At 45.1% G+C, this 10,864-nt stretch overlaps 1 protein-coding gene across 6 annotated transcripts in view; it reads right to left on the reverse strand.

Annotated features, from left to right (window-relative positions):
• KLC1 (kinesin light chain 1) overlaps nt 1-9,004 on the reverse strand; it is an 85,324-nt gene extending 76,320 nt beyond the window's left edge. For all 6 annotated transcript variants that reach the window (XM_088455361.1, XM_088455359.1, XM_088455360.1 and 3 more), the window contains exon 1: nt 8,788-9,004. The gene's annotated coding sequence lies outside the window, so the exon portion shown is untranslated. The remainder of the gene's footprint in view (nt 1-8,787) is intronic.
• Between the last annotated feature and the right edge of the window lie 1,860 nt (nt 9,005-10,864).

The following is a 10,864-nucleotide window of genomic DNA, read 5'->3' on the forward strand; positions in this document are numbered from 1 at the left end:
TAACCATAACCCTCCACCTAACTGCACTACTTACCTTCAGGATGCCGGCGCTGGGATTCTGACAGGTGTTGGGATTCCGATGCCAGTATTTTAAGTACCGGCATAGCGCACGCCGGGATATTGACCGCATCCCCCAGCTACGTGTTACTTTTTGACTAGCTATTACACTCCTGTCAAACAGAATTTATTTTTGAAGTTCTTCATGAGTATTTTCAATGATGAGAAACCTTTTGGGATAAGCCTCCCCATGTGAATATATGGAAGGTAAATACAGCCTATTTAGAAATATAGGAGCTGCCGAGATCCCAAAGACTGGTTCTACCGCTTGCTGCATCTTGTGTTCCAAGGCTGAGAGCCTAGATTTCTCTTTCAGCCCACGCTACATTTCCTGAGAAGCTGTCGCATTTCAGCAGACACATCTTGTGAGCTTACACAGTGCTTTATGAGGATCTCACATTATGTGTGTCAGCAAACATGTACGTTTAAGGGTGTGACAGCTCTAACTTGTCAAGGTTTGACAGGCTGCACATTTTCTCAGAGCAAAATAAAAATAAAGTATAGCTCTGCAGCCATTAGGTAGCTCGTGGGGAATCCATTCCATTTTGTTACCTAGATAGACCTCCAGTACCTACGACGGATCTCTGTTTTCACTATAAAGCTCCTTAATAGAGGACATGATTCAGCGCTGTATGCTACAGTCACAGCAGCTGCGTCCTGTGCTAAAATAGGTTAAAGCCGCAGTAGGAGTCTTGGGTGAAAAGATGCCTCTTGGCGGCTTCTGCCATCCGCTGGTGTGTCCGAGGACGCAGCATTGGATCAAGCTGGGTATGTGAATTATAATTTAACACTGCAGTATCACAAATTTGAATAACTTTTTGTTATGTGATTACATAAAAAAATGAAGCAAAAATGTAAGGGCTATGTGTTACAGCAAGCCTGGACAAAGAAATGGGGAAATCAGGAGCCAGCTCTAGTAGGGTGTCATTGAAGAGTTTATGGAAGTCACGCCTTAAACGTGCCATTAACTGGCTCCTGATGGCTGTTCGGCCCTAGACAAAATAGATTTACAATGATCAGAAAGGTAAATGGTTAACTCTAAATTCCAGGGCCTATAACTTCAATGCTAAATTATATAGGTTCAAATACATGGCACTGATACATGCAAGTAACCAACTACTGCATGTATCAGTCAACCTTGCACAAGGCCCAGATGGCAAAACACTCATACAGACATTGCACTTGAAGCTACCCCATGAGTAAAGGGTTATTGCCATGTCAACCAGGAAACAGAAAATGTGGTTTAATTGGTCAATCATCTCTTCAGCTCCAAGAATATAAAGTCTCGATTTCCGCAGCTCGTAATCCGCATGAATCAGTATTGAACAAGAACGTCGGCATGAGAAGAATACGATTTTGCATGCTCTTAAGTGGCAAGTCGCACAGTAATTGTAGGTCTTTGTTGCCAGGCTCTTTGTTTGAGTCGGCAGAAGAATGACAGTGCCCTGATGCATCACTGGCAGGGTGTGTCAACAACAGCGTACAGTGAGGACCAGGCCCCGAGTCTCGCTGGTATAATAATCCTCTGCAATGAAATGCGGGATGTCATATTTAACCTTGCAACAGAGCAGGAGGTATAATATCCAGTGCACTTCCCCTGTATGTCCTCTGAGAGCAAATTTACAGTGGAAGTAATTCTATATATGTGTTTAGAACAGTAACTTATCAAACATATGATATAATAAAAAGCAAAATAAAGAAGTGAAAGGTGCTCAAAAGTGTAAATTCATATATACTAGACAGATACTAGCTTTCATCAGTGTAGATAGAAACAAACGTCACTCTAAAGCATACACTATATGCATTTTTATACTGTGTATATATATATATATATATATATATATATTTTATTTTATTTTTTTTAATTTTCATTTTTTTTTTTTAATTATTATTTTATTTATTTATCATCATATCATAACACAATAAAAGCCAAAATGCAGAAAGCACACTGAAATTTCCAACCTTCCTGCCTGGGATTATATGCAGTACAGTCCTACGTGGAATCCTGGCTTTTAGCCTTATTACAGATCGTTCCTGAGGCTCCCTGAGTGATGTGAGGGGAAGTGGAGCCCGGGCACCGCCTGTGCACAAGTCAAAGGATGAGGCTTGAAGCATCGATGGAGAGATCAGTGACGCAGCTTCATCCCCCATGGAGGAGAATGACAAGACACAAACACCAGTGCCAAGATACAAAACACTCGCTATCACTACAATCATCGTCTGTCAGGGGAGCAGAGACAGCGCACAGGCTTCACAACAATGCAGTACACCCTTACATGAGGACAGGTGACTCAGCACAAGAATAGGTGTATGTGTGACTCGCGGCGTCTCTGATCCACCTGCTGTCAGGAGAGGTCAAGGAAATCGGAAGAGTCGGAGAGCCAGAAATCAGATTGACAATCCATGTGATGCACAATAGCTGCAATGTCTCTGTATAGAAGGCAGAATTTACAAGAGCCACACACAGACCAAGGCAGACAAGATTATTATTTTTTTTTATCCAAGCGCTTACCTTAATGTGAGTCATCCTAAGGTAAAGCCGATTAATAAATTGGGATACATTTTTGTTATCAGTTATAAGTCCAGACTTGCTAGCAGCATTACTGGATGTCATCCTTTACTCATTATGCTCTGCATTTGTACCTATCGCAATTTACATACATTCCCTCAATGTTACCATGTACTACATAATAACCTGCATGCATCACAGCAATATATCCACCACACTCTTATAACTAGTAGCAGATGAATTAGGATTTTAGTTATTGCATCAGTAATTTACAGGTACAGCACAACACCTGTCATCTTTCTCTACAATAACACCACAAGTACACCATACCCAAACAGTACTTTCACCTACAGGCCCACCAAATCTTCACAGTGCTTCTCATAAAAGCCTTACTAATAGCTATGCAGAATGCTAATGTCACAACAGATATTGGAGAGAACGTTTTCTAAACAGAGAAGTGGTTTTCCTCAGGCACTGCAGATCTCCTGTCTGTAGGACTGCTGAAGGGCACTTCAGTCTTAAGGTGCGTATCCACTAGCAGATAGAGGAACGACATTACCATTACAACACTGTAATCGTACAGTCGTCCCTCTTCCCCTGCAGTGCCTACACTGAGTGATATGTCGTTCAGTGTAGGCACCCTCCCTCATCCCTGAACACGCTCAATCTGTCGTTATCGGCAGATTGACCGGCACGTTCGGGTGATGACTGATGTCAGAAACGACCATCGGGAGCGCGCATCGCTGGTCGCTTGTCGACATTTTCATGCCCGATTCATGAGCGATTGGATGATAACGTTATCGTTCAATGGCTCATTTTAATCGGCAAGTGAATACGCGGCTTTACATGACTGATAACAAAAGATAACCAAATGCAATCAGATATAACCAAGTTTAATCACATTACAATATATAGATTGTAAGCTCCTAGGAGCAGGGTCCTCCTCCCCACTGTCTCACAGCCCTCTTCCCTAGCACTTCAATGACAGCCTTCATCTTCCCAGCTGTATTGTGTATGGAGAATTGTGGTGCTAATTGTTACTTGTGCTCTGTTTATGTTCTGGTTACTGTAATGTAATGTTCTGTGTACCCTGTACTGTCCTACTGTTGACTATGTACGGCGATGCGGACCACTTGTGGCGCCTTATAAATAAAATGTAAATATAATAACAATATTTTGGGAGGTATTCAATTCTGAGTGATGTGTTGCTGGACATCACCGTGATAATCCCTTTTAACCAGCAGAGAATATTTGCTCATTTTCCTGAGCAACAATAAGATGTTAGACCTGAAGGGTCTTCGTCTTGAGGTTCCAGCGGCACTCGGCATCGCTCAGAACTGAGTAACCTCTCATGTAACGGCATGGGGAATTTTACATTTATTTGTGACTGTTACAAGATGCCATCTCTTAATAGATCATATTAAACATTACTTGCTAAAAACACATGGTACAGATGCGTCCTCGTACATCTAGCCTCAATACGCTACGCAGCACGACTTGCCTGGAGGGAGTGAGGCGCCAAGTCCTGTGCTACTCAGCTAGCGTCGGGCGTCTTTCTTTTAGGGATGTGCGGACTCGGATTAGCTCGGATTTTCCCGACAAAAAATGAGTCTCAGAAAGAGGCAAAACATCATCTTTCATGGACTTTTGTTTGTCCATGAAAGATGTTTGGCCTCTTTCCGAGACCCATTCTTGCCAGGAAAATCCGAACTAATCCGAGCCCGCACATCCCTACTTTATTTGCCGAATATCACAATGCCATGTGACTAGGACGCACCAGCAGACTCTGCTGGTTAATGTGATATGTGACACTTGTATCTCTGTGTGCACCGGAGTCTATATATGAACCACAACGGAACTTGGAACAAAAAAAAAGCTAAGGCCACAACATTGTAGCACTTCGTATACAGATTCAGAGACTCAGTCGCGCACTGATATACATGTGTCGCAAAAAAAAAGACGCCCAGAGATAGAGTCTCACGGGACCTGGTGCGCAGAAAAGGGCTTTTTAGCGCGACTGCAGCAAAGATATGTAAGGACACATCCGTACCAAACTGTTCCTGACATTACAGAGATGCACTTATCTCCCAGTCTTTACCTGGATTCTACAGTGTTCTCACCAGGCCTTTTCTGATGGGTGGATCTCAGCTGGCCCTCTTCACCTCAGCCCAGCTGTCCAACCCCTTCACAGACCCACATTGGCATAGGGGAGGGAGTGTGGTGGGCTGCTGCTTGAATCCTATGATGGTTTTCGATTTGGTCTGCCCCTAACCCACCGGCTGCCCCATGGTGCCGCCCGGCTTTGGGGAATTTCTGGGGAGAACATTGTTCTAGTAAGAACATTGACTCTTTAGTGATTGATGGACACAGCTGCCTCAACTGTAATATCACCGATTTCCGGGAGATACTGATCATGTGACAGGACATCTCCTTTTTCCACAATAACTAACCAGTCCCAAAACCAAGAAATCTGAGTATATTACCATCTGCAACTAATCTGCCTTCAAAAACACCTGGGTGGGAGAATGAACTGATGCAAACTCCACTCCCGGGCACCAGCTCAACTGAAACACATTGGGACATTCTTCCAGGTAATTCTTCCATTAGCTGCCATTCAATCAGATTGTGAAATAAAGGTCTATTTAGGGCAGAATAGTTATCATAGTATGAACATAAATAACACTGTATATGCTATTAATACTATTATACAGTACAAACCATTATATAAATCCAATAAATATTATAGGTGCCACTCCTTAGACCCCCACTATATGATTTGCTCAGAATTCATTCTCTAATGCCATACCATCTGCTCAAACCACTCCATGAACCTCGGGGACATATAAATTCGGTTTAACTGCATAATCCCAATATAATCCCTTCACTCTCTGGGGTTAAGAGCCATCCCTCAGTACCACAGTGTAACCAGGAATTGTCACCATGTCTTCCCGAGAACAATACAGTCTATTACAGAACACCCCAGAGCTGTATCTGCCCATGAGAAAGCATCGATAGGCCAGCATAATGGGTTATTTACAGGTAACCAGAATCACCCAAAAGACAATATTCAGTGGAGAAAAAAAACTGAAGTAAAAAAATGGTACTAATTCATTTCCAGCAGATATATAGGGGTCAATCCAATTAGGTGCGAATTGCAAGGTGCTATTTTTTTCTTCGAATTCACATAGCGAATTAATTTTGCAATCCAAATAGCAACTCGTACTGAATCAGTCAGGCTGAATTCACATTTTTCCATTCGCACCTCCATGAGGGTGAGAGATGGAACGGAAAATCTTTATTTTAAGGTTAAAATGTCAGGACACTGTGCTGAACCCCTTGGACACCACCCCCCTCCTAATGACTAATTAGGCAAATTGAAGATTCCAATTAGCTGAATTAGTCCAATATTTTCATTACATTTTTGGGGGGTACAAAATGACCTCAAATTACCCCAAAATGAACTTTTCTCTTAGTTTAGGCGCCCCAAATTTAATTACAGTATTTTTTAAATTGAAAAAAATTGTTTTATAATCATTTTTTTAAGGTGCCCTCAAAGTACCCCAAAATCAAATTTTTTCGTTTAATTCATTTGAGATTAAACGGAAAAAGTTTGATTTTTTTAAATCATTTTCTTGCATTTTTTATTTTTATTTTTTAAAGCACAAATCAACCATATGACACCATTTAAAAACCTACAGCACCTTCCTAATGCCCACAAACAGTCTTCTATACGGTCCTGCTAAGAAACGTATTCATTTTGGGGGGTCCAGGATTGTCTCCCCACTTTTTCCATGCACTTCTCTCAAATATCGTTTGGCAGTCAATTGCGAGTAGTGCGAATAGGCATTTTTAATTGGATTGGAGAATTCTCAGGAGCGTGCATTGATGCAAAGTCTGCGAGTTTCAAGATACAAACTCGCTACTCGTAATTCGCACCTAATTGAATTTACCCCATAGTTTTCATTCTAGCACCCTGCACCTATCACAACCCGTGCAGTTCCTCTTTCCTGCCTCGGGTGTCGCTCTCTGCTCTGGAGCTTCTAGCACACATAATTGATGCAACAAACTGCTGTCCAGGGTGTGCTAGAAGCACACACTTTAAAGCATTTGAAGAGTGTGTATATACATAGCATAAATAATTGGCAAAAAGTAAAGTCAAAATCCTGCAGTTACCCATGTCCAACAACAAAGGGTGCCAGAAGCATGGCTCCCAAAGAACGATACAGCATCCATCCTTACTGAGCACCAAAGACCACTGCTATAGAGCATCCATCTATACAGAGCACCAATGACCATGCTTCCTTCAGGACTATAGAGCATCCATCTATACAGAGCACCAATGAACACGCTTCTTTCAGGACTATAGAGCATCCATCTATACAGAGCACCAATGAACAGGCTTCCTTCATGACTATACAGCATCTATCACTGCTGAAAACTAATTACCACGGCTCCCCCAGGACTATACAGCATCCATCTATACAGAGCACCAATGAACACGCTTCCTTCATGACTATATAGCATCTATCACTGCTGAAAACCAATTACCACGGCTCCCCCAGGACTATACAGCATCCATCTATACAGAGCACCAATTAACAGGCTTCCTTCAGGACTATACAGCATCCATCTCTACAGAGCACCAATGAACACGCTTCCTTCAGGACTATACAGCATCCATCTCTACAGAACACCAATGAACACGCTTCCTTCAGGTCTATAGAGCATCAGTCTCTACAGAGCACCAATGAACAAGCTTCCTTCATGACTATACAGCATCCATCTCTACAGAGCACCAATGAACACGCTTCCTTCAGGACTATAGAGCATCCATCTCTACAGAGCACCAATGAACACGCTTCCTTCAGGACTATAGAGCATCAGTCTCTACAGAGCACCAATGAACACGCTTCCTTCAGGACTATAGAGCATCAGTCTCTACAGAGCACCAATGAACACGCGTCCTTCAGGACTATACAGCATCTATCCTCACTGGGCACCAACAGCCATGGTCACCCGAGGACTATACAGCATCTATTCACACTGAACGGTGACCATGATTCCTCCATAACTAAACAGCATCCATCTTCAATGAGCACCAATAACTATAGCTCCTCCAGAAGGAAAAAGCATCCACCTCAACTGAGCACCAAGGACTATGGTTTCTTCATGGTCCTGCATCTATCCCTACTTAGGGCCAAGGACCATGGTTTCCTACGGACTGTACAGCATTTAAACGTACTGAGCACCAAGGTCAACACTTCCTCCAGGTCCAGCACCTCTGATCATGGTCCCTCCATAGCAATGCAGCCTTCACAGAGCCAAAAAGACAACATCTCCTCTAGATCAATCACTGCACAGGGGCACCAAGGACCATGTCCCATAGTACAATACATCCTCCATCCCTGCACAGGAGCACCCAGGACCAGGCCCCATAGTACAATACATCCTCCATCCCTACACAGGAACACCCAGGACCATGTCCCATAGTACAATACATCCTCCATCCCTACACAGGAACACCCAGGACCATGTCCCATAGTACAATACATCCTCCATCCCTGCACAGGAGCACCCAGGACCATGTCCCATAGTACAATACATCCTCCATCCCTGCACAGGAGCACCCAGGACCAGGCCCCATAGTACAATACAGCCTCCATCCCTGCACAGGGGCACCCAGGACCAGGCCCCATAGTACAATACAGCCTCCATCCCTGCACAGGGGCACCAAGGACCATGTCCCATAGTACAATACATCATCCATCCCTGCAAAGGGGCAGCAAGGACCACGTCCCATAATACTACAGCCTCCATCACAGCACAAGATCAAAAAAGGACCATGTCACATAGTACAATACAGCCTGCATCCCTGCACAAGGGCACCAAGGATCATGTCCCATAGTACTATACATCATCCATCCCTGCACAAGGGCACCAAGGATCATGTCCCATAGTACTATACAGTCTCCATCCCTGCACAAGGGCACCAAGGATCATGTCCCATAGTACTATACAGTCTCCATCCCTGAAAGGGCACCATCTCCCTTCCACCAATGCAGCCTCCATCCCCTGGACTCCCGCATGATGACACCCCCTGCAGCCACCCACCATGATCAGACCCTGCGCCTCCTCCCCTCACACAGTCACCATGCTGATCCCCCCCTTGAGTCACACCCGGACTCACACCCCCACCACCTGCCGCCCCCTCTCCTCCATACCGTTCAGCGGTCTGTGCCGCCGCAGCGCTCTCCACTGGTAATGGATGATATATCCGGGATTCTACCGACAAGCCGCCTCCTGTCGCAGGCCCGGGCCCTGGCCTCTACTAGCTGACAGCCGCCGGGATTCCAGAGCGCATCCTCCCCCTCCTCCTGCTGCGCTGCCGGTATCCGCCTGTCTGCTGCTGCTGCTGCTCCCAATGAAAATGGCGATCTCTCCTCCCCCACCCACAATGCACCGCGATCAGCCATGATGTAATGTGTCACTGACGGTGGGGGGGGCAGATGTGTCACTGAGGGGAGGTGGGCCAGATCATAGATGTCAGATGCTGCAGGGGGGATAACTCTGTCCTGTGGTCACTATTGTAACCCTGCCATGTATAATGATTGCTTTCCTAGAAGTCCTGTCTTCAAGACGTTTCATGGAAATATTGGGAGTCTACAGCTGCTCAATTTATTTGATGCATGCTATAGACTATTCATAGAAAGGTCAGGGATAAATATTACATGGCAACCTGAGACAACATAATAGGGATGGCCATCGGTGTGCCCACTATCGATAGTTGCATACCGATGGAAACATGGATGATAAAAAACAATGTAATGGCGTACAATCGATGGTTCCCACTGTATGCTGCGCAGGGATACCGGCCGACAGCCTGGTAGCTCTGCAGCACGATTGTGAAATGAAAATAAAACATTGCGCCAGATTCAGCAGCGGACGCAAATTGCTTACGGATTGCAGTCGCTAACATTGGCAAGCATTAGCATAAGCACATCCGACATGAAGACAGTCACTTTGCGAGTTGATCCTCTGCGTATGCAATCGCGGCGTGTGCACACTGCAACTTACACCCATGCGCAATGGTAAATAATCGCGCGAACTGCGTAAACATCAGCATTGCGTCCACTGCTAAATCAGACCCTTTGTCCCCACGGCTACTATCGATGTCGGGATACTATCTGCATATCCTCTGTCGATGATGTAAAACAAAAACGATGGTTGATGTCCATCCCTACAACATACTTGCCAAATGTCCATAATTTCCACATTTAGCATGTGTTTCAGCCGCAGGACCCCCCCTACAATATACCTGAAATATGACTAGCACAGATTTGGGTAGTGGTTGTGACAGCACAGAGCTGGCTCCAATGGATAAAGTATACATTGCTCACTTTTGGACAGGCCATGTACTGGCAAGGCCATAATCAGTGCAAAATCATCAAAAGTTAGGTCAATGAACTTCACATGAGATTAGTATCACAGGATCTGCAGTCCACAGGACAACCTGCACAGTTTGTCCTCTAAACACACAGTCAATGTGCATTTTACCAGGCACCATTTATTTTCGTTCCTCACAGAAAATGGGAAATAGCTTGGGTTAAGTCTGGGGGTAAATGGGTCTGGCCTCATGTTTGAAACAGGAGCGTCTTTAGAGAGGAGGTGGCCCATGTGCATTCCCCGTCCAGGGCCCCCTCCTCTCTTCCCGGCAGCCGGCTGACGTGTCTAGCCGGCCATCGGAGCATTAGTAGACTCTGGGCACTAGAGTGTGTCCAGAGTCTACTGCGCATACGCAAAGCTTTTTGTACAGTGGTGACACCCGACGCGGGACCTCGGTAAGGTAAGTTTTAAATAATATGGGTGCAGGCTGGACTCGGGGGCCTGTGTGCACTGCACACCCTGCACCCATTATAGATACACCCCTGGTTTGAAAACTGACAGGAGTTGACAGGGCTGGTACTTTATCTCTTTATCTCTCTCTCTAAGGAGCTAAGGGCCTGATTCATTACCGATTGCAACTGTGATTACACACGCAATCGGCCGATTGTTTTGTACTGCGCATGCGAATGCAGTGCGCATGCGCGAACCGGCCACTGCGATCAGGGTTGTGATCGCAGTGACTACGCAGACCCATCACAGAGTGATTGACAGGAAGTGTCGTTTGGGGTTGGTGACCGGTGGGTCGTCGGCAATACGCAGGTGTGCCAGTGCGTTTGAACGCCGTTGCATGGGTATACATAAATTATCCACTGCAATGCCCTAGTCAGATCACTCATAGCGTGCGATGAAGTTAGC

This window comes from Taudactylus pleione, unplaced genomic scaffold (genome assembly GCF_031769625.1).
Source record: "Taudactylus pleione unplaced genomic scaffold, aTauple2 ptg000652l, whole genome shotgun sequence".
NCBI lineage: Eukaryota > Metazoa > Chordata > Amphibia > Anura > Myobatrachidae > Taudactylus > Taudactylus pleione.